The following is a 27,491-nucleotide window of genomic DNA, read 5'->3' on the forward strand; positions in this document are numbered from 1 at the left end:
TCTCTTCCACATCCATAGTTCCCTCCCTCTTTGCCTGACTGTGTGGGAGGGGGGATTAGTGCATGGCCATATGGGAGGGAGCTCACGCAGAACAGTTTCTTACTGAGCCCTGCTGCAGGAGCCCTGGAGAGCAAAGGGAGCAGGAAATGATGGAGGAGGGGACAGGGCTCCAGTGGCACTTAATGGAAGGGATGCAGAAATCCCCTGAGGAGATGAGGACATGGAGGCTTTGACCCTTCCATATGTCTCACAGACCCCAACTGGAGAGGCAGCCTAAGTAATTTATCAATGTGAACTCCTTTTTTCTCCTTCATGGGATTTTCCACTGGACATGAAGGAGAAGTATGTGTATTACTTAATAGGAAACCAAAATGAAGGTTGGTGGTTGATAGTTCTTGTATAAATCAGTAGGCTGGATCACAGCTTTATGTTCATAATATATTCGAGTGGGGAATCAGCTAATTTTAACAACATCAATCCTCCTTCCTGGGTACCAAGAGCTTGGAAACTCCAGTTCTGAAGGGTCAGGGAGCAGATGGGTTGTGTGGGAGCAAGCCACAGCAGGACTTTATACTCTCCTTGTTTCATTTACCCAGGATCAAATCCTATTCCACATTTCTGAGGCAGCTGCAGACTTACTGACCTCGCATTCAATTAGTGACCCATCAGTACTGCTTGCTTAAAGAGAGCTGTCCTTAAATCAGTGTTCATCCTTCTGGCCAAAACCTCCCCATGGAAAAACCCCAATGCTCAAATGACCCCCAGCTTTTCATCTATAGAAGGAAATCTCAGAGAATTCTTCAGATTGTCTCAGATAACAAGAGAGAGAGGTCCTGCTGAAATCTGACATATCCTCTGGGATCTGTGGGAGTCAAGGACAGTTTTCCCCAGGCAGGCAGCTTTTCCAGCCAGCTCCCTAGCTGTATGGTCTTTCTCTGAGACACTACATGGGAACTGTGTAGAAGAGATAATATGGTTCTCTGCCAGTTAATTTTTCCTGGCATGTTTCCATGGGCCTGAAGAGCAGAAAACATGTGAAGAAGTAGGAGGGAAGATCTGGCCCTGTGTATTTTCCTGAAAAGCTAGCTCTGTACCACACAGCTGCTGGTGGTTCTCTCCCTTTATATTTTTCCTAATAAAAAGAGAAGCATAAAGTTACTTAATTATTTTCCTAAGGATGTTTTCTGAGCTATTATGCATACTCTGTTACTGCTTTGCAAGTCTTGCCTGTTTTATCACACAGTGGCATTTTTCTTCCCTTTATTCTCACGGGTCAGTAGACCAGCTAGGAAGTCAAGTTGCCCTCATTCTCTTCTGCCAATGAAAGATAAGAGCTGGGAACTGGGTAGTATCTTCTCAGTGTATTTCTGTAAGCATCCATCCAACCTGCTGCCTTTCCTCATGGCTCATTGTGCAGCAATTCCTTTAAATACCTGTCTCCAGTTACTTAACAGAAATAAACCAGCAGAAGAGTTTTATTGAATTGAAAGGGAAAAGTCTTGAAAGATATTTCCTACCTGTAGGGATCCAAACATAAGCACTTAACTCAAATGGGATTAGAGGATTCAATGGAGAAACAGATGACCTTTTTTCTAAGATCCTATCTTCATGTTCTTTTCCCAAAAAGCAGTGACATAAATTTCACATAAGCACATGCTTATTCCCTCTGCCTCCAAGCAAACTTGATGCAGTCTGACTTTTTAATAATCTATTATAAATAACTGGTCATAAAAAAACCCAAATACTAGAAGCAAGGCATAATGAACCTGAACTTTATGTAAAATAGATAAAGGAGAGACATTTTTCTAGTGAGGGATCAGTTTATGCTGTGAAGCATCACCAACAGTAAGGCTTGCACTGTCAGCACATTGTTATTATACATGTATGTGTCTAACCATTACAAAAATCTTCCAAGCTCTCTGTTTCCTTTGCTGAACGATTTGTTGTCTGGCACAAAGTCCCAGAGCCAAAGTATGTCACATTAATATGCATCTAAAGAGAGTAGAAACTGTCACTACCTGTAGATGTGTGTACCTACAAGTGCATGGCCTCCTGGTGTCACTGGAGGATGATGATAACCAAGGGAAGAAATTTGTCTCTCATTCTCAGTAACATCAATAGAACAAAGCACTTAAGCACACTATTTCTAGTTTCTCTTGTTTTACAGTTTTCTCTTGCAGTTCTTTTAAATTCTTCTTCACAATCCTCTTTTATTTTTTGATATGGATTTTAAGCCAGAAGGCAAAATGCAAAATAGTGTTTAAGTTAAGGATCTATTGCTAAAAATATTATCATATTTTTCATGTTTTCCATATGCTCTGTTTAGTTACATAGTACTTGTATCCTATTCACTTTTTATTGTCATATGTCCATAATTAAGCAAACTGCTTGATTTTAAGTTCATATTCTAAAATGTGCTCCCAATACCAAATCTATATTATATCATATTTCTTTTATCTCCAAAAGCCCCACCTGAGCTACTGTTGATTGAGACAGGGGTTCCCAAATTCAGTTTGTATGAACACTATGCAGAAGTCCAGAAGAATGGTCCTTGGGAAGGACTGTTGGAAAACTCTAATTTCTGACTCCAGTTCAGGATGTGCCTCTTCAATCTTATCTTCTCTACTGAAAACTAAGAGTAGGTTGAGGTACATCTAAAACATGAAGCATCACAATGTAGCTTATTTACCCTTCCCCTCCAGGGAGAACAAGATAATAAATTGGTCCAATTTTAGTTGCTGTTCATAATTTGCTGAAAAGCGTTCAGATCACGTGTTGGCAAAAGCGATGTCATAAACTGTGGTATAGAATAAACCACTCCAACCCTACATCATGTCAGAATAATTGGTGGGAAAGTATTTTCTCCTGAAGCTCTCAAAGGATAATTTATAATGAAGATCTAGTTTTCAGGGTGTAACAATGCTCCTTTGAGTCTCAGGTATGTGTTTTTTCTAATATTACATGACATACAGAAGTAGTTGGAGAGGACATTTTAAAGTTATGAGCTTAGATTGGAGCAGTGTTGAATATTTACTTCTAATGTATTTGTAGAAAGTATTAACCACAAACTGTCAGAAACTCTATTTACAAATTAGTATCATGGATTAGGTTCCTTGTCATCGTGATGGATGGGTCCTCTCTTGAAAAGTAAAAGAAAACTCTGGAAACAGAGATTTCATCCTGTCACAGAGTCAGCATGTGTCTTGTTTAGGTTTGTAAGACTCAGATTTCAGTATTTAAATAAATATTTTCATCTTTCCAATGATCGCAGTGGGAAAGGATGTTATGCAAATGACAATTAGCTTATACATGTCAGGTTTGGCCAGAGAGTCAATCAGACTGCATGAAAACTTAAGGTGAAAAACAGCTTAAATACAGCCATTGTATTTTTGAAATTTACTTGCTGAGTGTACTTTGAAGCCTTTCCAGAGTATACAGGAAAAATCTCTTCAAAATTTCAGAAGTTCAGAAACCATCTCCAGCTGAGTCACATTTATAAACATTGGACCATTTAGTCCAAGTGCTCCAGATCAGATTTTTCTCAAGAAACAGGCCTTGTTTCCATACACACTGACTTATTTACTTTAAAAATATATGTATTGGTGTGGGCTTTTTTCATCTATCAGAAGATATTCTGATTAATATCAAAGTGTTTTTTCAGCATGGGTATGATAAGAATGTAAAAATGTCATTATTATCCTTTCTATTTAAAATGAAATTTTGAAAACTGTCTACTTTCCCCATCGTATTTGTTATTGGTAAGAAAAGTCTTTCATGCCTTAAGACAGAATTTGGATCTAGAAACCTGGATTAATTTTATACATGGATTTCTTAGTTTGGGTAGAGAATACTGAAACCTTATTCAGGTGTTTTCCTAAAGGTTTTCTTTTCCTTTTAATGTAACTTGTCTAGAACAGTGTTTGCAAAGTCCTAACATTCAACATTTTCCCCATGTCCTGACTCTGTAACTAAACCCAATCATTCTGTCAGTACCTGAGATACACAGGAAAAAATGCATTATTTGGAGTAGCCGAGGCATTACCCTTTTTGTTCATTTGAAAATGAGTGAGTATACTACAACTTGGCTTTCTAACTGTCACTGAGGCAGGTATGGAGCAAAACATCATCCATCCACCAAAAAAAACCCAACATTCATCTAATTCCAGTTGCCAGCAAAGCCCTGGGGCACACAGCAGCACAGTACCTAAGGGATTACCAGCAGCTCAGACTCACAGACAAGCTGCACAGACTGCAGCAGATGATGGCTGGCTGCTCCGCTCATCCCAAAGGTATTCCCAAGACAACTGTGTAAGTTGGTCTGAAAATGCTGGCTGTAAAACAATGTGGTTTGTCTATCTCAGTAATTTAAGCAATGGTGTTTATTGAATCTAAAGCTGAACTGCCTGAACTCTCCACATCCTTCACAGCAAAGCCCTCCAGCAGTGCATGGCAAAGCCTTTAATGGAGCTGCACCTATTTATACCAGTAGAAACTACAGGCCTAGATTTTCAAACAAGGATATTACCTGTGGATAAAAAAGCCATGGTAAATTTGCCTTTTTATGCATTATTTCTGAAAATACTTCACAATGTTTTACAAAAATTCTGGTGTCCCATCTTTGCAACAGTAACAATTATAATGGTAGGGAGATAGAAGCAGCAGAGTAAACCAGCCAAAGGAGAAAAGACTGAAAAGAAGAGGTACCAAGTCCAGTCCTTCCTATGAAGCTCAAGAGAATGATTAGGTGATATCCATAATTTCTACTATATAGGAGAAAGCAACAGCCCAAGAAAATAAAGTTTGACAAAACTCTTAGAGAAGGGATGAGGCAATTTTTATCATGACAGTATTGTCATTGCATCAAGCCTGTCTGGTAAAAAAGATGCTCAGTGTATCTCTAATACTTTTCAAGGGTTTCAAATAAACACTTAGAGATGGATTATGACTGCCCATTCTCTGGCTACAGAGGGTGATGGAAGCAGAGCAAAGTGCTCCCCTAATTAATGTGTCCCACATGAGGACCAGCAGGCTGCAGTGTTGCCCAGAAGGCAGGAGCACATGATTGGTGGAATTGCTCTTCTTTGGTCCTCCTCACACAGAAAGGAAAGTGAGCTGCAGCTCTGTCCTTCCTGCTCCTCCATGCTGGACAAGGAGAGGTAAGTACAAAGCACATCTCAAAGGAACACAACTATCAAGGCTTCCCACAGCGCAAATAAAGAATTCTAGGAAGTTTCCTTCTTTTTAAAGTAAAATGCTTCCTGATCTCCCCAAGTAACATTACCTCTCAGTGACAATTTGACTGATTAACTGAATGGTACTTTCATCTGCTCCAAATCTATTCCATTCTGTAACAAAACTATGTTAATCTATGGGTGCAGTGTTTCCTGTTGTACAGTGAGATGTAAAGATTCCTGGAAACTTCACTTGATCATCTCACTAGTAACATTCCCAACCACAGAAGACAACTGAGAGCCAAAGGGGCTGTGAGTTTGGTTTTCCAGTTTTTTTCCAGTTGTGAAACATTTTGCTCAAAAACTGAAAAATACTTTTTTTTTTTCTTTTCCAGATAGTTGTTTAATCACTGCTTTAGGGTGAAAAGAAGTGCATAGGAGCAGATGGCAAGAACATAGGATTTAAGGAGGGGACAGATGTAACCATATTAGGGAGCCTGGAAGATAAATCTCTTGAAATCTTGTGGCAGACGTGATCATTACTTTGTTTACATAGATGAAATATGACTGTTTCAATTAACAGTTGCTGTTGACCATATTTGGTATCTTTCCCCTTCAGACGGTCATTAAAACCTGTTGTAAATCATCATGTTTGTGCTACTTCCATACTGTGCATAAATCATGTAGGCATCCCAGCATCTCCATCCTTTTTGGAAAATGTATAGATAGACATACGACATAAAAATGCTGCTTGCTTCCTTTTAAGCAGTTTCCCAGTAGTGACGTGCTGTCTCTGGTGATGTACCAGGGAAGCTGAAAAAGAAGGACATCTGCATTCAGCCTCTGTGCTGCCAATCCGGGCTTTGCCTCTGGCTCCCTCCCCGGCGCTGCCAGCAGCGTCCCTGTCGCAAACGGCTCAAACAGAAAGCACGGTTTGAGTTCCTGCATCTGCAGCGTGGGAAGGCGGCACAGAAAGAACAGCCTTCTCTTTCTGTGGAAAAATCCATAGGTTGTGGGAGAGACACTGAGGAAATACGTGTTATCCGTGGGCAGCTTCCTCGCTGCTGAGACGTGTGGAAGAGCCTTTGCTGACCTTGGGAAAACAATGTTTTGCAGATGAAGAGGAAGTCCTGTGCGGCTGTGCATGTATATACTCACTTTACATGTAAATATGTATATATTTACATGTATGCTTGGGCGAGTTCAGAAGCTGCTGCTTGGCTACACTCGTTTTAAAGTTGTGATTTTTAAAATATGAAGAAAAAGCCCAAGCTGGTTCAGAGTGCTCTCGTGCTGCTCTCATTCCAGCTCCTGATTTCATCGTTGCCGGAAATGAGAAACAAGCAGAGGTGGAAGCCCGAGGAGGTGTTCTAGCGTTAATCACAACACCTTTGGGAGCAAATATTAGCACATCAGTTGAACGCAGTGAGTGAGAGGAGCTGTGAAACACCCATCTACTCTCCAGCATAGCATTCTTAGCAATATTGTTCTCCTCCAGCTCTAAACTCTAAACACATAGGGTGTCCAGTGTCTAGTTGAACCAGATTTCTCTGGTACAGATATTTTTATCAATTAATTTTTATTTTTTTTATGCTTGGTTTCAAATTTAACTGAATGGACTGAAAATTTCATTTGGTTATGGTTGAAGCAGGAAGCTCATCCTCCTCATCAAGGAGTAGAAGCTAATATATGTGCATTATGTATTAAGCAAAAACATCCTCCAAAAGGAAAGTGGAAGAAGGTGATAGTTACAGCAATGTTATATTTATCCAAGTCTGACTCCTCTTTTCCCTGTAATGAAGGCAAGCACATCACAGAGGATCACAGATCAAAAAGTAGGAGTATGTAGGTGTAAATGTCACAGATTGTGCACCTTACTAGAATCTGGATATTAATTGCACAATTAATATTAATGGCACTGCATTTATAAAGGACCTGCATAGGTAAGCACTCTAAAATCAGGAGATAACAGATTACAGTGGCAGATACCAGAACTGTGCTGCAATTGTGAGAAATGATTAGGCAGTTTCAACAACAAATTATACTATTTTCTTTTCATAAGTTGACAAGTAAATTTAGCAATATTTTGCATTTCTTTAGTGTTTCTCACCCTGATGTACTTGTGTGAATTAAGTGCAGTCAGACTCACGGAATAACTGAGTCAAAGAGTAAGAATAGAAAATAACATTTACTGGTTATGTAAATAAAGTATTTTCTACTATATTCTCTTCCTTAGGGAACTAAATACTTTAGCAGACATCCAGCTGGGACATCTTACATCAAATTGATTTTAACTGATGACTTTTTATGATAGTAACTGTTTCTAGATTCAGGCAATGATAAAAGGACTTTACTTAATGCCAAGCAATTAGTAATTAATGAACTAGGTACCAAAATGTAAGATATACTATTTCAAATCATTTGTTACAAGATTAAAAAGGTACTTCCTGAGTACTTTGCTGCAATACTGAGGAAGCTTGGATGAAAGGCAGCAAAATTAATTTGATTTTATATGAATGTATAGTTTTAATCCCAGAGCATGGTATGTCCACTCAAAGTACTATTTCTCCTTTTTTTCTTAAATGGTGTAGAATAATCTGCATTGTAATCTACACAAGTAAAGCTGATTATATTAAAGTAACTTACATTAGGAATGTTCTATTCTAAATTGCTTATGCTACCTTCTGTTTATGAAAAAGTATAATAAACTGTACTCTGCTGGCATTTTTATAGACTTAAAATTTACATCAACAAGTGCCCTGGATTGCAATGTCAACATTTCGTTACAGCCACATTGCAGCTGGTGTGTGGAAGCACACACCTTTAGTGCTGCCTAATGGAAAAATGGTTTTCACGTGTGAAATTAAAAATAGACAGATAAATTTATTCCTCTCAATTGGTAGATGATGTTGAAGATGCAAGAAGTTGCTTTCAAAAGGAAATGTTATATGCTCTCTAATTTGGGAGGGTTGGATACAGTGAAGCTGGTTAGAGTCTTGTAGGGAGATGCAGCATGTTGGACAGTGAATTATAAAAATAATAATTCCTGATAAAATCTAGGATACGTATGGCCAAAAAAAGAACCTCTGAGATCCATAGTAAATAAATTATTCAGAAGAATACTGCAAGCTGGCCAGACAAATACCATCCCTAAATTTGCTCTCTCGGGTGAAAGCTGGTGATGGCAACTGTGGTGTCCTGTGGGCTGTAAAGATTTTCAGCTGTGCTCAGTCCCAGCAATTCCCATGGCTGTGTTGGTTCAGGTTTGGCCTCTGCACCCATTCCCTCACAAGCTGCCAGTCACAAGGGACAGTGGTTTCCTGTTATTTTTGACAGCAGCTTTCTTCGTTATAACTGACTATTTTGCCACATATTTTCATCTAGTCATTTCCTCTTTTCACTGCTTCTTGTGATTTGAATATCTAACAGCACAGCTGAAACATTCAACTAACAATGTATTTTAAATTGAATATTTAGGGAAATGGGGGAGATCTGTACCTGTAAAATAATAAGGAACATCAGCTGTGTGTATAGAGTTGGCAAGTGAGTATTGTAAGGTGGTTTCTTGGAAAAGATTCTGGAATTGTAGGTGAAAAGCAGCTAAATGTGGGGCTCTGGTGTAAAACTTGAGTGGAATTGGGCATTTCAGTTTCACAGTCTAATGTATATTCTCCTCCCTGCTCATTCTGTAAAACTTTTTCACATGAAACAATGGCAAGACAGACAACATTTTCTTGTTTTCTTGTTTTATCTCTTGATGTGTTTTGTGCATGGCTGTGTTCATAAACTGAGGAGAGATTTCTACTGAAGCACCCCCTAGGATGCCTGAGCATTTCTTGTCTCCTTCTGCACCACTTTTCTTCTAGATTATTTTAAGGGTATTTACAACAACATTTAAAAATCTTACTCTTTTGGATTTTCACCACGATTATGAAGGACTTCATGTTCAATCTCTGTTATTTTTGCGTCTGTGACATTGCTTTTTTCCTCACAATCCATTAGGCAGGTTTTCTGGAAGCATTTAAGGAGATGATTGTAAAATATCTTTGAAAATTTGTCACCTAATCCATATATACACCCCTAAGCTTGTTTTACAAGACAAAGTAGTTTGTCTCCTGCTTTAGTGAAGGAGAATAGCTTACAAAAAACATCCCATTGTTTCCCCCTTCTGAGGTGTTTTTACTACTTCTTCTTTTCTCTTATTTGTCGATTATTTTAGAGCTCTTTTACAACCTTAACCAATCTATGATTTTGTAATATTTTCTTATTTCTACATTACAAATTGTTGTGTTTCCAAATGTGGTGAAATATTCTTTGCATCCACTGACTCACCTGTTGAAAACCTTGCAGCAGAATGGCATTTGGCATTTTATTTTCCTTTCATTTATTCTGGTTCAGAATGAACCTGATACTGTGCTAGACTACCATGGCAAAAAATAAAAAAAAAAACAAACCAAGAGGAAATAGTATTCTCTTTCTAGGCACAAACCTTTATTAAAATTGGGGAAATGGCACTGTACCTAAAAGTAATGTTTTTTGCTTATTGTCAAATTTGTGCCTGTAGTTTCACAAATCCTGCCTGCCTTATTCCTCTGTCACAGGTTTAAAAGCTGGTACCCTCTTTCCAGCTTGCTGGACTTGTTTAATCTGTATCATAGTACCTGTATTCTCACCAGTCTGCAAGTCTAATAAAAATCAATCATTCTGCATGGCAGGTGGCTCTATATTTCATTAAAACCCATAGCAGGTGGCCACAGAGCCAATGGCAGCAGTTCCAGTATAGGAACAAATTACCAACTCCATCTCCCATGGATGTGAAGGAAGCAGGGACTGTCTAAACTCCACGACAGGATGAAAACGAGTCAATTCACAATTTAATGAGATTAGGCATTGCTTTCAAAGCATTCAGAATACGTATAAATGGTAGCTATTAATTATTGCAATAACTCACTGGGGCTGGAGGCTGCTTGGCTGGGGCTGTGCATGGGAAGGTGGCGATGCCAGCTCCTGTCCCCACGACGGCAGCACTGCACCTCTGGTGACTGTAGAGCAACTCTTGCAAAACTTTGTGGTTTTCTGAGGGCTTTCACTCCAGAAGTGGTGCCAACACCTTGAAATCCTTGCTTTCCCCCCGTAAACTGATTATTCCCTGACAACTGTGGGATCAGAGAAGGAAATAATAAAAGTCATTGCTCTGCAACCCTTCAGAACAGAGCTCCTGTCAATGTAATAGTTTTTGTTTTGGGGCCAGTTGCTTTCCTTGCCCCCGTTGTCTTGTCACTCGTTAGGGAGCGACGCCTCACGGAGAGCTCAGCCTGGATCACAGGAGTTTCAGGAGGGATCTTCTCGTCTCCACAGGGCCCTGACAGGAGGGTGGGGCCAGGTGGGGTCGGGCTCTGCTCCCAGGGCACAAGGGACAGGACAAGAGGGAGTGGTGCTGAGCTGCGCCAGGGGAGGTTTGGGCTGGACAGCAGCAGCAGGAGTTCCCTCACAGAAATGGTGACGATGTCAATGTAAATGAACTTTGCCGTGAGGGTGGCAGACCACTGAACAGCTGCCCAAGGAGGGCGTGGAGCCTCCCTTCTAGGAGACATTCCAAACCCGCCTGGACGCGTTCCTATGTCACCTGCTCCAGGTGACCGTGCCTGGATAATATCCAGAGGTCCCTTCCAACCTCAACAATACTAGGATTCTGTAATCAGACGCTGGAACGGGTTGCCCAGGGAGACGGCGGAGCCACCGTGCCTGCAGGTGTTTCGGGACGTGGCATCGAGTACCTGGCGTGGTTTGACACCGTGGCCCCGCTGCTCTTTCCCAGCCCCACGATCCCGTGAGGGAGCGAGCCCACACCTCCCCGCGCTCAGCGCCGGCTGGGGGCGGCACGGGCGGCGCTGAGGCGGCGCGTGCGCAACCCGCGCGCGGCGCAGGGAGGAGGCGGGCCGGGGGGGGTCTCTGCGCGCATGCGCGGGCGGGGCGGGCGCCCCCCCACGCCGTGTGTGTGAGTGTGTGTGTGTGTGTGTGTGTGAGTGAGTGTGTGGGGCAGTGTGGCCGCGGCCGCCCCGCGCCCGCGGAGCCGGCGGCGCGCAGGGACCCGCGCAGACACCGCAGCCCCTCCGGCAGCACCTCCGAGCGGCCGCCCCGCCGTCATCCATCCCCCCTCTCGCAGGTGAGCTGCGCTGTCGCGGCGGGGAGAAGGAGGAGGAGAAGGAGGGAGCCGGCGCCCGCCTCCGCGGGGCTCATTGTCCGGCTCCTCAGAGGAGGAGGAGGAGAGAAGAAAGGAGGCTTCACCGCGGCTCGCACGCCGGGCCTTGCAGGGCTGTTGCCGGCCGGGGATTGGAGGCGCTCCGTCCCCTCCCAGATCCGGGGAGGGTCCCGGCCCCCCCGGGGCTCCGCCGCCCACCTGCCGCCCTCTCCTCCTCTTCCCACCCCCCCTCCCCTCACACGGGGGTGGCGAGGAGCGGAGCCCCCTCTCGCCGGTGTGTACGCGGCGGGGCACCAGCCTGGCTGCGGGACGGAGGGTTGCGGGGCTTGGGGAGAGCTGTTCGCCCTCCCAGTGCCTGCTTGCGGGGCTGAAGAGTGGGTTATAACGTGGACACCCCACCCTTGCTGTCTGTGGAGCCCTCGGGGACGGGGGTGTTGGTGCGTGGGGAGGGGCAGAGCGGCGTCCGCGCGTGGGGCACCGCGGGGGCCGGAGGGCGGCCGGGGCGGAGCGGGGGCTGTGGCGGGGAGATACCGCTATCCATCGGTCCTGCCCCAGGGATGGGCCCCGCCGCCGGGGCACGAGGGGCAGGGCAGCGCGCAGGGATGCGGACACGAGGGGCAGGGCAGTGCCCAGGGATGGGGACGCGAGGGACAGGGCAATGCTCAGGGATGGGGACGCGAGGGACAGGGCAATGCTCAGGGATGGGGACGCGAGGGACAGGGCAATGCGGGGTGGGGAAACACAAGTGATAGGGCAGCACGAAGGGTTGGGGACACGAGGGACAGGGCAGTGCCCAGGGATAGGGAAACACAAGTAACAGGGCAGCACGAAGGGCTGGGGACAACAGTGGCAGGGCAGTGCCCAGGGATGAGGATACGAGAGACAACACGAACAGTGTCTGTAAGCAGGGGGTGAGCACCACCTCGCTCCACTTTCATGTAAACCAGGGTAATTTCATGTTACCTTCCAGTAGCATGTTACCTTCCAGTAGTTGGGAATCTGCTTTAGAGGATGGACAAATATATTCTGTTTATTAGACACGAGGCATGTTTAGTATTATTTCTTTCCTGGCAGCAGATGCTGGAAAGGCAGTTCTGTAGATATATTTCAAACCACGATGGGTGGTGATGACAGGTAATATTTTGGAGTAGCTTGCCCTGGGGGTTTAATAGTAGTTGCAGGCCTGGTGAAATGCTGTGGATGTGTACCTCTATTTGCAGGTTTCCTATACTGACACTATTGGAGAGATCCCTCTACTGAAAAAAGGTGCTTTTGCACGGGCCTTATTCCTGCACCCCTCCTTCTGTGCCTCTGCTGCATTAAAGAGCTTTGCAATCACAGATAGCTAGAAGAGATGGAGACTATTTATTTTCAGATGGGATCGGTAGATAACCAGGCAGTCAGATGTTTGATAGGCCTACAGCTTTTTAGGTTTTCTCAGTATTGGAAAATATGGGATGCACAATGATTATTTCCTATTTTTCTCTTATCACTGCTTGCTTCTGCAGTTGATTTCATTTTAGTTGTACTATGGTGGTGTTTATTTCTAAACAAATAATGGGTATAACATTCTATTCATGCCAGCTGGTGGTTTGAGACCCTTTTTGATATAGAGATCTATTGCATGTTTTACTAGTTGTGCATAATTTTATTTAATGAACTTCAACTTATCAGGTGTTCATTTTAAAACAAAAAAGGGCATTAGAAATAATACATGGACCCAAGCATGAAAACTACTCATGCATTTTTTGTGTGTGTTATTGTAAGGTGTAGCAGAGCCAGAGGATTTCCACAGGCACCTCTGCATGAGCTGTACTGCCTTGGACCCTGCTTTTGGGAGCTGATATGATCCACATGGGTGCCAAAACCGCTGGACTGAGTTGGCACCATCAAGTGCCACAGCATGATGTTGTACAGAAGTTGATAATAGTGATTTTTTTTCTAGCAATGTCTCTGCTTACTCTGGAAAATATTTTACGTTTCTGGGCTACATAAGTAATTTTTTTAAAAATTATTTTTAATTTCGATGGTGGGCTTTTTTTTAAAGGAAATTCCTTGCAGAAGCAGAATTATTCCTGCTTTCCACAGCCTCTGCGCATCCCTGCTCGTGGGCTGTCTGCAGTCCTGCTCAGAAGTTGCTGAAGCTGGGTCACTGGAATTGAGAGGGTGCCCTCTGGTGACATCTGTGCTGGGAGTTTGAGCTGCGTGTAAAGGAGCACTCCGGCTAGTCTGGAATGAAACATTCCTCCCAGCGCAGCTGGGGGTGTGTTCTGCCCTGGGATGCTCGTGTGGCTTGGCTGAGATGGGGGACGAGCACTTGGGAATTCTTGTGGAGCATGTACAGCAGTCCCTTGGTGTCTGGGAGCCCCTTGTGAAATATTCTGCCTTGTAACTTGTTTTGCTGCCTTTTAATAAGAAATGTTTAACTCGGTCCAGTGGAGACAATGCCCCCACCCCACCAAGAAAACCCCCTTCATGAGGTTATCCTGTTTACTCACCAGTGGGTTTTGGTTGGGGTGGTTTTTTTTTTTTTTTCTGTAGAAATATGGGAGTTTTCCTACAGAATTTTGGAGCTGTCTTTTCCTTTTTACAATTCTATCTTGCCTTGTGACTGTAGATTAAAAATGCTAGTGTTTAGATGTTTTATTGATCTTTATGCTGCTCAGCACTAAGGAATAAGAATGAAGATACAGGGCTAACTTTAACTTCACCACTTGTGTAAACTTTGATTTTTGAAATTGACTGTGATTTTTGAATGACTGTTATTTTTGAAATTGTCTGAAATTGACAAAATTTCTTTTGTACAGAAAAGTAATGCAGTCATAGTGTGCTAATGTTCTGCTTGATGTGTTTGAATATTAAAAGATTTGAATTGACAAGCCACACCTCCATCTTAATCAGTTTGTTCCACGATTATTTTTTTTTTGCATTGAGATATGGATTAATCTTTTCCTTTATATTTGCTTGAAGCTGAGTCATTTGAGCTCCTCCTTTCATTCAGTAACTGAAGCTGAGTTGAAAATATCCTTTAGGGGTGGGGAGTGTAATTGGTTGCATTTTTTCAAAGTATAAGCCACCAAAAGCATGATATGTTTCTCTTCTGAGTATTGGTTTACAGCTCTTGTTAGAAAACAGACTTAGAAATGTATTTTCAAAATAATGAAAGATTTCTGTTAAAAATCTTTGCATTTAAATACCTGGAACTGCTGCAGTAGGAATCATCTTTTAATATAAGTGTATGTGTCATAGTTACTGCATGAACAGAAGCTTTGTGGGCTTTGTGTTTGGTCTGTTTATGAATTAATCACCTTAAAAGACTGCTGAAGTGAGTGAGTCTTAATGTTGCAGTTGGGCGTTTTAAGTAGATTCTCTGTATGCTCAGTCCCCTGGAATGTGTGGATGTGTGACTGCATCTCTTTTTGTTTTACAGAGATCCGTAAAAGCCTTGTGGGATCCTAGGGAGAATGGCACTGGAGTCCTAGCTGTGGGCAAACTGGTCCCACCTGGGCTTCTGCCCAGCAGGAAGGGGCCATCCGAGAGGGGAACTGGAGTGAAGTGTGGGAGGGCTCCCAGTGCTGACTCTGCAGTCAGGAGGAGCTGTCAGGAGAAGTGGGGAGCAGGGAGAGGGTGGCCCAAAGTCCTAAACAGGGAGGGTGTATCACGCATCATGGTGTGTTGTGAACACTGGAGCTGCTGGCTGTGACTCAGGAGTTAGAATGGCACAAATGATGGGCATTGAAGCAGCTTATGGCTAAGGCAGGCTGCTCCCAGTCTGTGTTTCAGTTTATAGGAGAGTTTGTTTCAAAAGGAACCTGTTTGGTACATCTTACAGTACAGCAAATAAAACACTGGCAAGTCTAGTGAGTCACCACAAAGTATTTTAAAATGCAGCGTTCCTGACCTGCATGTAAGGTTGATCTTTACTCTCTTGGACTCACTGTTCTGAGGTGTGCCACTCCAATACGCTCTCAGCTGCTGTTTTCAGAGCTCCCCATGGGCTTCCAGATGGGTTGTAGAGTGTCGTGTGGCACAGGTGGTGTCTGCCTTGAACCCCTGGAGATCCCCTGAGTTTGCTCACAGAGTGTTTCCTACCCCAGCCTTATTGTCACTGTAACTTTTTACACGTCAGTCACTTCAGCACAGACAACAGCTGGGTGGTAAGGTGTACTTTTCCATAAGGATAGGATTGCCTTTCTCTTCCCATGGCTTTGTTGTCCTACAGTCCTGACTTACAATGACAGTTTAGGTGAAATTGGGAAAAGAAGGAGCTGTGTACCTTGCAGGGCCTGGAGGCTTTGCCCTTATTTCTGTAGGTCTGCACTGTTCAGGTGTGTTTTGGTTCTTTGTATCAACTGCATCAACAAGTCAAGGTTTTCTGCCCCAGAAACTCCCTGGCTGTGCTGCAGGCACACCTTTGGCAGGCACTGAGAAGCTCTAGAGCTGCTTGGTCAGAATATCAAGAAACTCTTATCAGCCCCTCCTGAGCATCATATTTGTGGTTTAAAAACTTGCCTATTTCTCAGTGGTAAAGAGCAGCCTCCTGTGTTAAAGATTAAGGCTGTAACATGGCAGTTGATTTGATGCCAGACTTGAGAGAACAACACATCCATTGCTGCTTGATGGTCGAGGGGAAACCTTTCCCTTTTCTCTTCTGCAGGCTGATGTTGCTTGTGGTCCCCTATGATAGGATAGATCTTGATTCGAACTCCAAAGAATAGTTATTTATTCTGTTTCTTGGAGATGCAGGACTTGTGGTGTGTTCTCCATGCCTGTTTCAGCAATTCATTTGCATTTAAACGTGCACATACATTCTGTAGGCAAGGGAAGCTTGAGCTGGCGTGTGAACGTGTGCCTGCCCTGTTTTCCCTGGTCTGTCTGAGGAGACTGTGAGTCTGTCCCATGTATTTCAAGAGTGACCACAACAGTTAATGTAGCTCAGTGCCTCATCAGTATGTAGTTGAGATTTGAACATGGATTAGAACAAGCTGGCTGAAGCTCAATCCAGATAAAATATACATGATGATGTGGATGTAATTATCAGCCTCCCTAATTGAAGGGCTGCATTTGCCATTTGGTAGAAGCGTTAGTGCCCTCTGGTGACTCACGTTTATTACTTGTTCTTAGCAATCATATTGAAGCAGTAAAATCAGTTTTTGAAAGTCTTTGACTGGAAGACTGAGAACCCCCCCAGCTGATTAGACTTGGGAAGTTTGACTGGAAGTTGTCTTTGCCATTCCTCCCGTGCGTTTTAGGTAGTAGCGTAGTTCCTAGTGCAAGTAAGGAATTGTTACAAGCCTGGATCAGTTAAAGAGTTGAAACCAGCATGCCCAAGGCATAAGCAGAACTGCCAGTGAGGGAATTTGGCTGTTGAGCTCGCTATGAGCTCCTCTGCCAAAGAGTGGTTGGCACAATTTATTAATTTCTTGGAGCTCATGAATCTCTTGACTTACACTGCTTGTCCTGTGTGTCCATCAGCTGTCTGAGGGCTGAAGTGCTCACAGAACAAATGGGTAACAGGGTTTGCAGCGGAGAAGCTTGAGGTACCCTGGCTCTCATGCTGTAATTCCATTTTGAGGTGTTTTGGATGCAGAATGTGGTGCAGAAGGCTTTGCTGGCTTTGGAGCTGCCTCAGTGGCACTTAGGCTTCGGGATATGTATGTGTCACCTCTTTTCCTCTTTAATGGAGCTGTGCTATTGGCAGCAGTCAGTCTGAAGTGACCTAGGTCTGGCTGTCCACGCTCTGACCATTGCTGTAGTAGTGTGGCATTAAAAGTTGTTTGATTTGTGCCTCCCTCATTATTCATTAAGGGGCAGCTTGGAGACTGTGTAGTCTGCTCTCATTGAAATGGGCTCAGATTGATTGTGCTGGGGAAGAAGGATATTGATCTTTTTCAGAAGTTGAAGGTGTATTTCTTAGATAATAGTGGCTAGATAAAACTGGCAGAGATCCTGAAAAAAGTGATCTTAATGCAGTTTGTAAATTGGATTGCTTTTATCACATTATTAATGTGCCCAGGGTTTGGGGTAATTGTCTAGACTCTAGTATTATATTTTCATTTAGATTTAGAATTAGTGATATAATGTCACAGAGTGACTGGACTCAGACTAATATGTGAATAAACAGGACTAGTACAAAACACGTTTTCTGCTGTGATACATAATTTTCAGATTAATGTGTAGGCAGGCAGAAGCCTCCAGTGAAAAGCTGAAGGTCTCATCTCTACTCATCTCTACTTTTTCTTTTAGCTTTGTATATGAATTTGTCTCAGGAGGTGTGTAAGCACAGATAGACTTGTGAGTGCTGTGTAAAGCTCAAATCTGTAAACTCTGTAAATGGTTGTTTCTAGTCCACTTGTTTTATTGCCAGGTTGTTTGTGTAATCTTCTAATTGCTCTGAATTTCTGGTGCTTGCTTGATAACTTTGGGGTCCTCCACAGCTGTAACTAATCAGAGTTGGTTTGTAATTGAATTAGGCTGTGACCCCATGTGCAGTGAGACAGCTTATTTACTTACTGCTCATTTCTCTCCCTGTATTGGCAGAAATAGATAATGCAGTAGAGAGAACTGCATCAGAGAACTTACCCAGCTAAGAAATTAAGCTTCCCCCTGTCCCTTGCCTTGTTTTTCAGTTTGATAGTACCCCCAAACTGTTCACTTCAGCTATACAAACTCCTGGGCTAATGTCGTGGCAGAGAAAGGAACATGAAAAAGTATTAGTGGTGGAGACAACTGGCAAGTATAAAATCAAGTTCCCATAAACCAGCTGAAATCAAAACTGGATCAAATGACAATTATTTATTAGCTGAGTTTGTGGAGCAATTACCTTGAATCCCTAGCTGGGTATGTAAGTCTGGGAGCTTGAAATAAAGTTGAAACTTTGTTTCAGATTTTATGCAGAAAAATTAGAGGCACTGTAGGATCCTTGTGGCACTTCTGAAAATCCCTTTTGCATAGAGCTAAGCTCTACCATTGTTGCATCTTATACGGTAGGCTGGTGAAGTGAGTTGGCAGAGGTGATGGTGTTGGTGGAAACTTGGTCATATAGCTGATCATGTCCACAAGTCTGTAAAGTATTTTGGGGATTGCAAAAGCACCTGCAGTTAGCAGATGTGAGGTGTTCGAATGCTGGTGGCGTTGCATTGTGGATTTCAAAATGCGCATAAATTCTAAGTGCGAGATCAGTAAAAGATAAAAGGGTCCAAAGATTCAAGCTGCTCACTTTCCCATTACTGCCTCACTGGTTCGTGCTGTCACTAATTAGTAACTTTAATATTATGAAGTGTATTGATAAAGCACATGGTTACGTGGATGACTCATAATTGTTGCACTTCCTCTCCCACTGTCTTGTAATTAACTTTCCCTGTGTGGTTAAAGGGCGCCTGAACAGTGCTGCTGTTGCTGGCAGGTCCTGACCACTCTGCCAACAGCCACTTTTCCCATGTGCTTTATTGGTAAGTCTACCTGAGAAGGGGCAGCTATCTCGTGTATTTTTAGAATATTAGTCATGTACTTTTAGACTGACCAGTTTGTTTAGTCATTAGTCATCAGGCTTGTCTGGTAAGTGCCTCTAAATAATTTTGATATAATTATTGATCAGACTTTTACAGAGCTATGCCAACAGGCATTTTGGAAAAGAATAATGTGTAAGAGTAGAATCCATTGAGTTCATTCGTCCCGTGCAGTTGAAGTGATTTGCAAGTATTTTCTGGAGCTCAGAGTGCAAAATTACTGAAGTATTAGCAAGATTTCTGCTTAGCTACACATGAACCCTCTGCTTCTGAGAGACATGAGTGTGGTGGGCAGTGAGCAGCCTGAAACTTGAGGCATTTGTTAGGGTGGGTAAAACCTGGCCCTTGCAGGTCTGCCTCAAGATAAAATGAGGTTAAACATTACCTAGCTATAAGGCTTTATTATTATTACTACCTTTTAATATGTCATTCGCTGATGGTGTCAGGTGTGTGGTTTCTTAGGAAACTGTTTCCTGTGTTCTTTATATAACAGCAAATGTCCCTCTGTGGTAGACATGTTTTTGCTGCTTCGTGTTTGAAAAAGCCTTTGCTCATCACCCATTGCTGGTTGTTTGCTCTGTTGATGATGCATAATTTCTTACAATCCTCCTTTGGGGATTTTTTTGCCTCCTAGACTGGGCCTATTTTGCATTTATTTTGAATAGATTTTGCCAGGTAGCTCTTTGAGAATAGATTTTGGTATTCGTAGTGGTAAGCCTTGCTAAGTTTATAATGGTGCTTTAAACAAGTACATATTGTGTTACATTGGACAAAAGAATACCAAATCTCATCACAGTGTGAAACTGTGATTCTTTGATTATTTTTTATACCCTTAGGTAGCTGTAGGTATGTTGGCAAAGGATGATTTTATTTGTGGAGATTGTTCAGCTCTATTGCCAATATCTGTTAAAGTGGCTGAGTGTCCACCTGGAATAATTTTAAAGGAATTTAGAGAGGAAAATGATGTTAACCAAATTGTAGTCAGGAGATAATAAAACAGCAAGCTTGGTAAGTTTTCACTATTGATGTGTAGCAGAGGTACAGTGTTTTATAAAGCTGAAGGCACATTAAAGCAATATGTAGCAAAAAAAAGCTACTTTTGAGGTACAGTATTTCTTTACCTTTGAGGAATGGCAGGTAAGCAGATGGAGTTCTCTAGGACCTGCTTGTGAGCAGCTTCCTCAGAGCCTGCATGTAATGACTTGCCCTTGTACTTAATTAACTTGCTGGCTTTTTTTAATGTGGATAGGGTCTATGTGATGACAGAACTTGAACTGTATTTCATGCTGTGACTTGCCTTTAATACTTCTGAAAAGTCAGTCTTGACTCTTTTCTGAAGCTGTCTTGGTGGGAAGGCTTCTTCAATTAGGACCAAGTTCATGTTTCAGATAAGGCAATTTACTTTATCTTCAAAGAGGTATTTCTATAGCTGTGTGTAAGCTGGTATTCAGGGGCAGGGGTTTGTTAAGAAGAGAGGTCTAAAACTGCTTGAGACCAGCAGCTGGAACTGTTTTAATTTCTTCTGGTTTTGGTCATGAATGCCATGTGACTGGGAAGGAGAGGGGGAAGAAATATCCACGTATGTGATGTTGCACATTGCTATTTTTTTTTTATATGTACAATGGAAAGTTTTAAAGTATTTAAGGTGACATTATGTCAGGACTTATAGCAAAACTTAGCAAGTGTGTAAAACGGGTATGAACTTTTAAGCATGTTTAGACTAAAAGGAGTTGACAATATGCACTATATGCACTATTGATTTGAGGCAAGGTTGGTTTTGTTGAAGAATAATTCTTGATCTGAATTGTATCACTTATAAGACAGTAAAGACATTAATTGAAAGGGCATTGTTGAGGCCAAAGTCTTTTATAAAGGGTAGGTTTGGAAGATGTGAAATCTGTTGTGCAGATCTGTATGTTGATACAATTCAGAGGTGTGTTGTATTTGTGTTGCACTGTTAGACAGACATAGAAATCCAGTTGGCATCTGTTAAGTGATACAGCTAAAAAGGGAAGATAGTTCCTTGCATTATTTATCAGACAAACATAAGAGATGTCTTGCTAAGCTATTGCACCCACAAAACTTCTGTTAAATCCCTCATTTGTAAACAAAGATATCTTGTAGAAGAGTTCAGACCTTCATTTCAGCTGTACCTGAGGTTTTTTTAAAGGTAGATCTTATTTTCCTGACTTAGGAAATGATTTTACTTACTTTTTCTTCGTCTCTTTCTATGAGGTAATAATCTTAAATGGAAAACAGAATCAGGCAGTAGTGGAGTTAAAGGACACGGACAGAGGCGAGATCTCTCCAGGGACCAGGAAGAGACAGGCTTCCCTTGCTGCCTTGGGATTTGCCAGAGCTCTGTGCTGCTTTCAGGCGTCAGATTTCTGTGTCTGGTACTGAATGTCGTGGATATCTTCTTGATTTTACTCGAAGTGAGGGAGGGAAGATGAGGAGAACTTCAGCAACTGAAGTTTTTGTTGCTTGACTCTTTCTCTGGTGTCATCTTTCCCTATTATGTTCCATCCTGTTAATGGAATTGGATATCTTTTTTCCCCCAGGGCAGTAGGGTGTGTTTCTATGATCTTATCATTAGACTTGCTGATCACTGTTTCTTTGTTGCTTATTCTGTATTTCTGATTCTCCTAAAGTTGGTAGAAGTGCTTTGCTTACAGGAAAAAAAATTGCTGTCTTTTGGAATTCATAATCAGCATCTTCTCTGATGATGAGGAGGCTGATGATTTTTAATGTAACAATACTTAAAATCAGAGAACATATCATGGAAGAGGTAAAGGAGTTTTGCCTAGGTTGGAGATGCCACTTGGGAATTGTGTTCTCTTTTGGGTATGGGGCTTTTGGGGCTTGGGTCCCAGGGTGAGCTGATGTTGAATCGTTTCATTTGTTAGTGAGGGGGCTGGTTTATGCAGCAGTCTCTGGTAGAGCAGCCCTGCTGTCTGTTTGCCAGTTCTGTCAGATGAATGGTGTTTATTAGCCACACACAACTCTCCTGGAAAGCCCTGCTCTCTTGTTTGTGAACAAACTAGATTCTTCTGTCAGAAAGACCCTGTAAATCCCTATATGAATATTGCATTTAAATTAGTAGTTGGGTTGCCTCTTTTTGCTTAGGTAGTTTTTGTTGGCTGACTAGGAGGTAGTGAAAGATAAATTGGTATAGGTCATTAAAATAGTTTTGCTTTTAAGTGATAAAGCTGTTTCAAAAATATCACCTGCCAAAACACACTAACCATGTTGTGGCTGGTGACTTCAGGGTATTTCAACAGTAAGGTACTAATACCCTATTTATGATGTGGCTGGTTCTCTTTTATGTTTAAATAACAGCAGGACCAGCATGAACCTCCCCTACTTGGCAAGCTGAACATGAAACTAAAAGATTAAAGTGTTTTCAAAGGGCAGCCAAGGTATTGACTTTTTCAGCCATTCTTCCAGCAGGTGAGAGGCATCTTGCTTCCTGCTAGTATAGAATGGGGAAATGCATTACTAATTTGTGTTTTGCTTTGGTTTTTTAGTTTGATGATATGGATGATCTTGACTTTGAGATAATACTGAAAGCTCTTAATTAGTGTAGTTTATATATATACACTCATGCACACACACATATATATTTAATTGGGCTCCCTGTGGAGTTCTCCCAGCTGAGTTTGTTTCCCTGCACAGCTTTCTCTTCACTGGAGCTTTTTTGTTGCTCAGGCAAGGCTGCTCCCTCTTTCGTGTGCAGCATCCACTCATCCTTCTAATGTTGACAGATTTCCTTGTACCTCCAGAACAAGGACAGTTTAATGACAAAGCAGTAGAAAATCCTTGTCCAAACTGTAACTTGGGCCACTCATTCCAAATACTTCGAAACAATTGCTCAGACCCTTTCAGTTCTCTGTGTTAGTCATGGGCATTTCTTTTATGTTTTTTCCTCCTATTCAAGGTAAATCTTGCATGAGAGCAAAAATGCTTGTCTTAGCTAAGCTACATGTTTATGTGACTGAAATTTTGTTTTAAGGCAGCAATACAGGGCATGGCAGGGCTCAAAGAAGTGTTGTATTTTCATTTAGATGAGGTGAAGAATTGGCTTCCATTGGTTTGTCCAGAATGACCAATGTCTGTTGCTTTAGAAAAAGCCAGTGTTGTTGGTTATTCTGGACCAACAGGTGTCCTCTCTGCAGAAGGGGGAAAAAATGTTTGTGCAAAATTTAGGATAGAATTCCTGCAGGATTCCAGCCAGAAGTTGCCAGGGAACAGGTAGATGTCTTAGGATCTGAGGATCTTTGCTTTAGTTCTTCTAATTGTGGTTTCCTTGAGCTTTGTGCTGCTTTATTGCTGTGGTGGTTTGGTGAACCTGGAAAGGAAGCAAAGCATTTTCCAATCATTTTTCTATGATCAGAGATTTTGGCTATTAGTATTAGTGAAGTAGCAGACAGGGGATTCTTTTGGAAGGTTCTAATCTGTGAACTTTTTAACGATCAAGTTACCATCGCCTCATGGTCCCATGACAATGGGTTTTATATCCCTACTTGTGATAGTGCATGGCATGACAGGGCAAGCTTTCTTGCATTATAGCATTCTAGGTTTACTTTTTATCAGTTAAAAGATTGACAAAAGGTTGAATATCATTATCTTTTTAGTTAAATGAAATGTCAAATGACATGGTTTCCTTAAAAGGAAAGTGTTATCTGCTGTAAACCAGTAGTTTACGTTCAAAACACCATTTTCTTTCACATCCATCACAGCTATATTGTGTACAGAATACCTCTGTCATTACTCTTGGACCCAAGTTTCCAGCTTGCACATATCTGCATTTAAATCAATCTTTAATGTCTGCTTTCATTGATTTGGCAGAAATGGACACAGCTGTGTTTCATAAGCTTAAGGATATGTTTGAGTGATAATTATGCAGTCATCCACTGAATAGCTCAAATATCCAAGTAGCTGGGTAGGACATCACTTGTGAACATACTGTGCTGAATTCATAGTGCTGGAATAATCTTAAAAATCCTTCTTGACAGTCTGTGTCGAAGGCATGTCATTAATCTTGCCCCTGCAGTGTCTTTCTCTTGGTTTTGTAACACGAATTTAAGGCTTGCCTTTACTGCCCTTAGAGGTATACAAATGATTTTGTATAGCTGGTTCTTACTCTTTGCCAGCTGTGCTCTTCAAATTAATGCTTGTGCTGCTACATCTCGGTGTCTTTTTGATGTCTTCTGGAAAGCATTGTATTCTACATCAGTTACACAAGTTCTGTAGATATTTATTATGTCATTCCCTCTTTAGGGCAGATCCTTTCATCAATAATGTAGATAGATGGCTTAGAAGTGGCTCCAGCAGGGCTCTTGTTTATAATGCCCATTTACCTGAAATCACATTGAGATTTTTCTGGTGACTGGACTGTTGTTGTTAGTCAACAAACAATAAATGGCCTTACCAGAATTTCAGGCCTTCAAATAAATTCGTGTCTAGCTTGAGTGTCTAAAGAGACACCATTGCCCTGTGGTCTGCTGTAAGTTTCTATTTTGATAACAAGAAAAAAAGTCTGATACCATCTTAAAAATACACTGGCCTCCTTCATGAAAACATTCACTCTGAATTACTTCAGTTGAAGCAAACATATTCTTGCTCAACAATTTCAATCACTTCGAGTAGGTCAGGCCATCTGACTGTTGGAGTCCTGTATTTGAAATAACTTGGTTTCTAGGTTTCTGTGTAACTTGGTTTCTGTCATGTTTTATTAGGCAGATGCTTTGGTGGTCACTGGTTGCTGACTGATCTTGGGTTGAGAAAGGTCTTTAAGTGATGGGTATGTGGGTCTTTATCTGTCCTCTCCCTGAGTTGGCTGATTTTCTGAGACCCTTCCAAAGGCAGGTAGAAATATGGAAAAGAGGTGAATGGGATGCTCAGATTGATAAATAACTGGTTTGTGTGTTCTTTGCTTGTTGAAGTTGTCTACTCTGGGCTTGACACACTTCCATAAATGAATGCAGGGAATGGTGACACAGGCAGAAGATCCAGTTCTCTTCCCCAAGTGTCTGTTGTAGTTTCCCATAGCAGTCACCATATCAAACAGGCAATTCATGGGCTGATAGATTTTCTCCTGTTAGCACCATTTCTATAGCAACGGTGCATATTCATGCATGATGTTCAGAAAAGAATAATTGTAGAGAACATGGCTGAAATGTTGCTGTCCCAGGTTTTACTGATCAAGACTGTGCTCATCTCTCTGAAATCTGAATTTCAAAAGAGACTAAGACATTATGTGTCCTCTTTGAGAAAGGTCCTTAGTGTTTATTAGGGCCTTAATAAAGAAATACAATAAAATGTTGTCTCAACAGTATTTTCTTCTGGGTGAAAAACTCAGGTGTTCAACAGGGGAGGAGTTTTGACTTCTTTTCCTTAAATGTCAATCTTTTTTGCCTTAGTGTACAAACCAAGGGTGCAGCCAAGGCTGGTGGATGTACCAAGTCCTTAATTCTATGGATTTGGAGGCTGTTATTCAGCAACAGTTGTGACTTTCTAATTTATCTCTTGTTAAAAAACTGTCCTAGGATGGTTTGATCATCTTAGTTTTGGTTTGGCTGTTTGCAGTTTTGACTCTAGCACTTGATGCCTCCAGGAGCAGGCATGGAAATTTGAGTTTTCTTTACATCCCTGTGTGGTGTGTAGGTTTGCACAGGAAATTCAGTGTGGATCCTCAGGCTTAGTTTTTGTCAGGTTTTTTCTTACATGTGCTTTTGGCATGTGAGGCTGCTGATTGCTGGTGTCAGAGTTCCTGTAGTCTGTTTGCAGTAACAAAACTCAGGCTGTCAGTTGTCATTCCTGTCTCAGAACTTACAAGTGTGCCATTGTACATAAAATTATATTCAAGTCTTTTTCCCAAATCTTTTTCCTTCTGAGAGAAGGCATGCCACCTGTATGGATCCATTTGCAGATCATTACAATGATTTTCTTTAAGTCTGCCTTCCGCTGAAATTTTTTGTGCTGCCTTATTGAAAATAATAATAAAGAAGCTAGGAATATAGAAGGCAGTTCCAGAGACTTTTCACTGTGAGATGTGATATTTTTCTGATGCACAGTCTTAAGAATTCTTCCCTATTGGTGTGTTGCTTGTATTATCCTCAAACAAAGCAAAACTGGACCTAACTACCTCTGAAAAGAGTTTTTGGATCCTGAAGTCCGTGTTAACAGCACTCAGTGCTCCACTGTTGCATGCTCTTAAGTATGATATCCCTGTTCACAAGGGTGTCCACAGATGTATTCTTTATTAATTCTACTGATTTAGTACCTGCACTTCTTAGCCAGAATAACACTCTGCAAACTGAGCATCATTTAATCAAGGGGACGTTAATCATTAACTGCTCCTCTTGTTTGCAAACAAAACTGACAACTGTATGGCTAAGTGGTAGAGGTTTTGGAAACATTTAGGCAGTCTTACAGAACTGCCTAATTAATTTAAAATATTTGCTTCTAGTTTAAATCCTATTTATTTTCTTTTCAATCTTTTTACTTCTTATTCTTGAAAGTAAATATTTCCTCAGAAATGTCTCTAGGTTGTTTTCTCCTGTTGTGTCTTTGGGGCGAGGAGGAATTCTCCTCTGGTTCCTTACTGAGCAAACCTGGATTTCTTCTTCAGGATGAAAACAAATTTTGCTCCAAGAGGTTAAACTTTGGGTTGGCTTTAGTTGTGGGAGGGAGATGAAGAAGGTAGAACCTTACACTTCTGATGTACTTTCTGTGCTAAAAGAATTCCCAGCTGCTTACTCTTTTGGCATATGGGAGGGAAACCAAACTGTGTCTCATAAATTTAGAATTTCACTCTTCTGGTAGCAATTGCTAAGTAATAGGTGGATCCAAAGGAATAAAGCTTTGTTCTATGCACTTTTCTCAAGAACTACAATCAGAGGCTTCTTGGTGATCTTCAGAGATCACCCGGAAGACGTGCCAGGGACCTGATGATTTGTAAGCAGTTTGTGATAGGAAGTTCTTCAGGTTTTCTGCAGTTATTGTCTTAGTGGGCCTACATTTTGTCTTTTAACACTCAGACACTGCTGGAGAGGCCTTTTGGTAGCAGAAAGCCAACTTCTTAGGACCTCAGGCTAAACCTAAATAGCACATACACGTGTTCACATTTTTGGCTTACTCCATTTGTTGCCTGCAATGATCCTTTTCCTTCTGCTTGATCCTTGCCTTTGTGGGGGCCCAGATCTGCCACTGCTTGCAGCTGTGTACCATTTGAGTTCTCATACTCAAAATTTGTTGCCTTCTGCTGGAATATCTCCCATTTAAGTCCTGGCCCTGAGTTGATCCACTGAATAAAGCTGCCTTTGAGTGGTGGAAGTCAGAGTGGTAAGGATCTCCTTCCTATTTGTGCGTAACTAACCTGGAAAAATTTCCGTTTTGAGCTGAACCTCTTGATTGTTGTTGCAAGTTGATGACAGACTGAGATAATGGTTTGATTTTTGTAATAGGATTTGGTAAATGAGTAACTTGTGCCCTCAAGAAGGATATTCTGGCTTTCAGTTTTGGTTTTTCTTTTTTTATCTCAGCCTAGGACATGAGAGCTACAAGTTGTACCAGTTTTTGAGATTAAAAAGGAGAGCATGGCTATTG

The 27,491-nt window shown here is 41.8% G+C and overlaps 1 protein-coding gene across 8 annotated transcripts in view; it reads left to right on the plus strand.

Annotated features, from left to right (window-relative positions):
- Nucleotides 1-11,153: 11,153 nt before the first annotated feature.
- RALGPS2 (Ral GEF with PH domain and SH3 binding motif 2) overlaps nucleotides 11,154-27,491 on the plus strand; it is a 112,241-nt gene continuing 95,903 nt past the window's right edge. For 6 of the 8 annotated variants that reach the window (XR_005953810.1, XR_005953812.1, XR_005953811.1 and 3 more), the window contains exon 1: nucleotides 11,154-11,337. The gene's annotated coding sequence lies outside the window, so the exon portion shown is untranslated. Of the gene's footprint in view, nucleotides 11,338-18,914; nucleotides 18,931-21,250; nucleotides 21,278-27,491 lie in introns of those variants that run through there. The other 2 variants (XM_041420026.1, XM_041420027.1) reach the window with 2 other exon arrangements.

Source organism: Onychostruthus taczanowskii, unplaced genomic scaffold, assembly GCF_017590055.1.
Source record: "Onychostruthus taczanowskii isolate IOZ18803 unplaced genomic scaffold, ASM1759005v1 scaffold63, whole genome shotgun sequence".
In the NCBI taxonomy this organism is placed as follows: Eukaryota; Metazoa; Chordata; class Aves; order Passeriformes; family Passeridae; genus Onychostruthus; species Onychostruthus taczanowskii.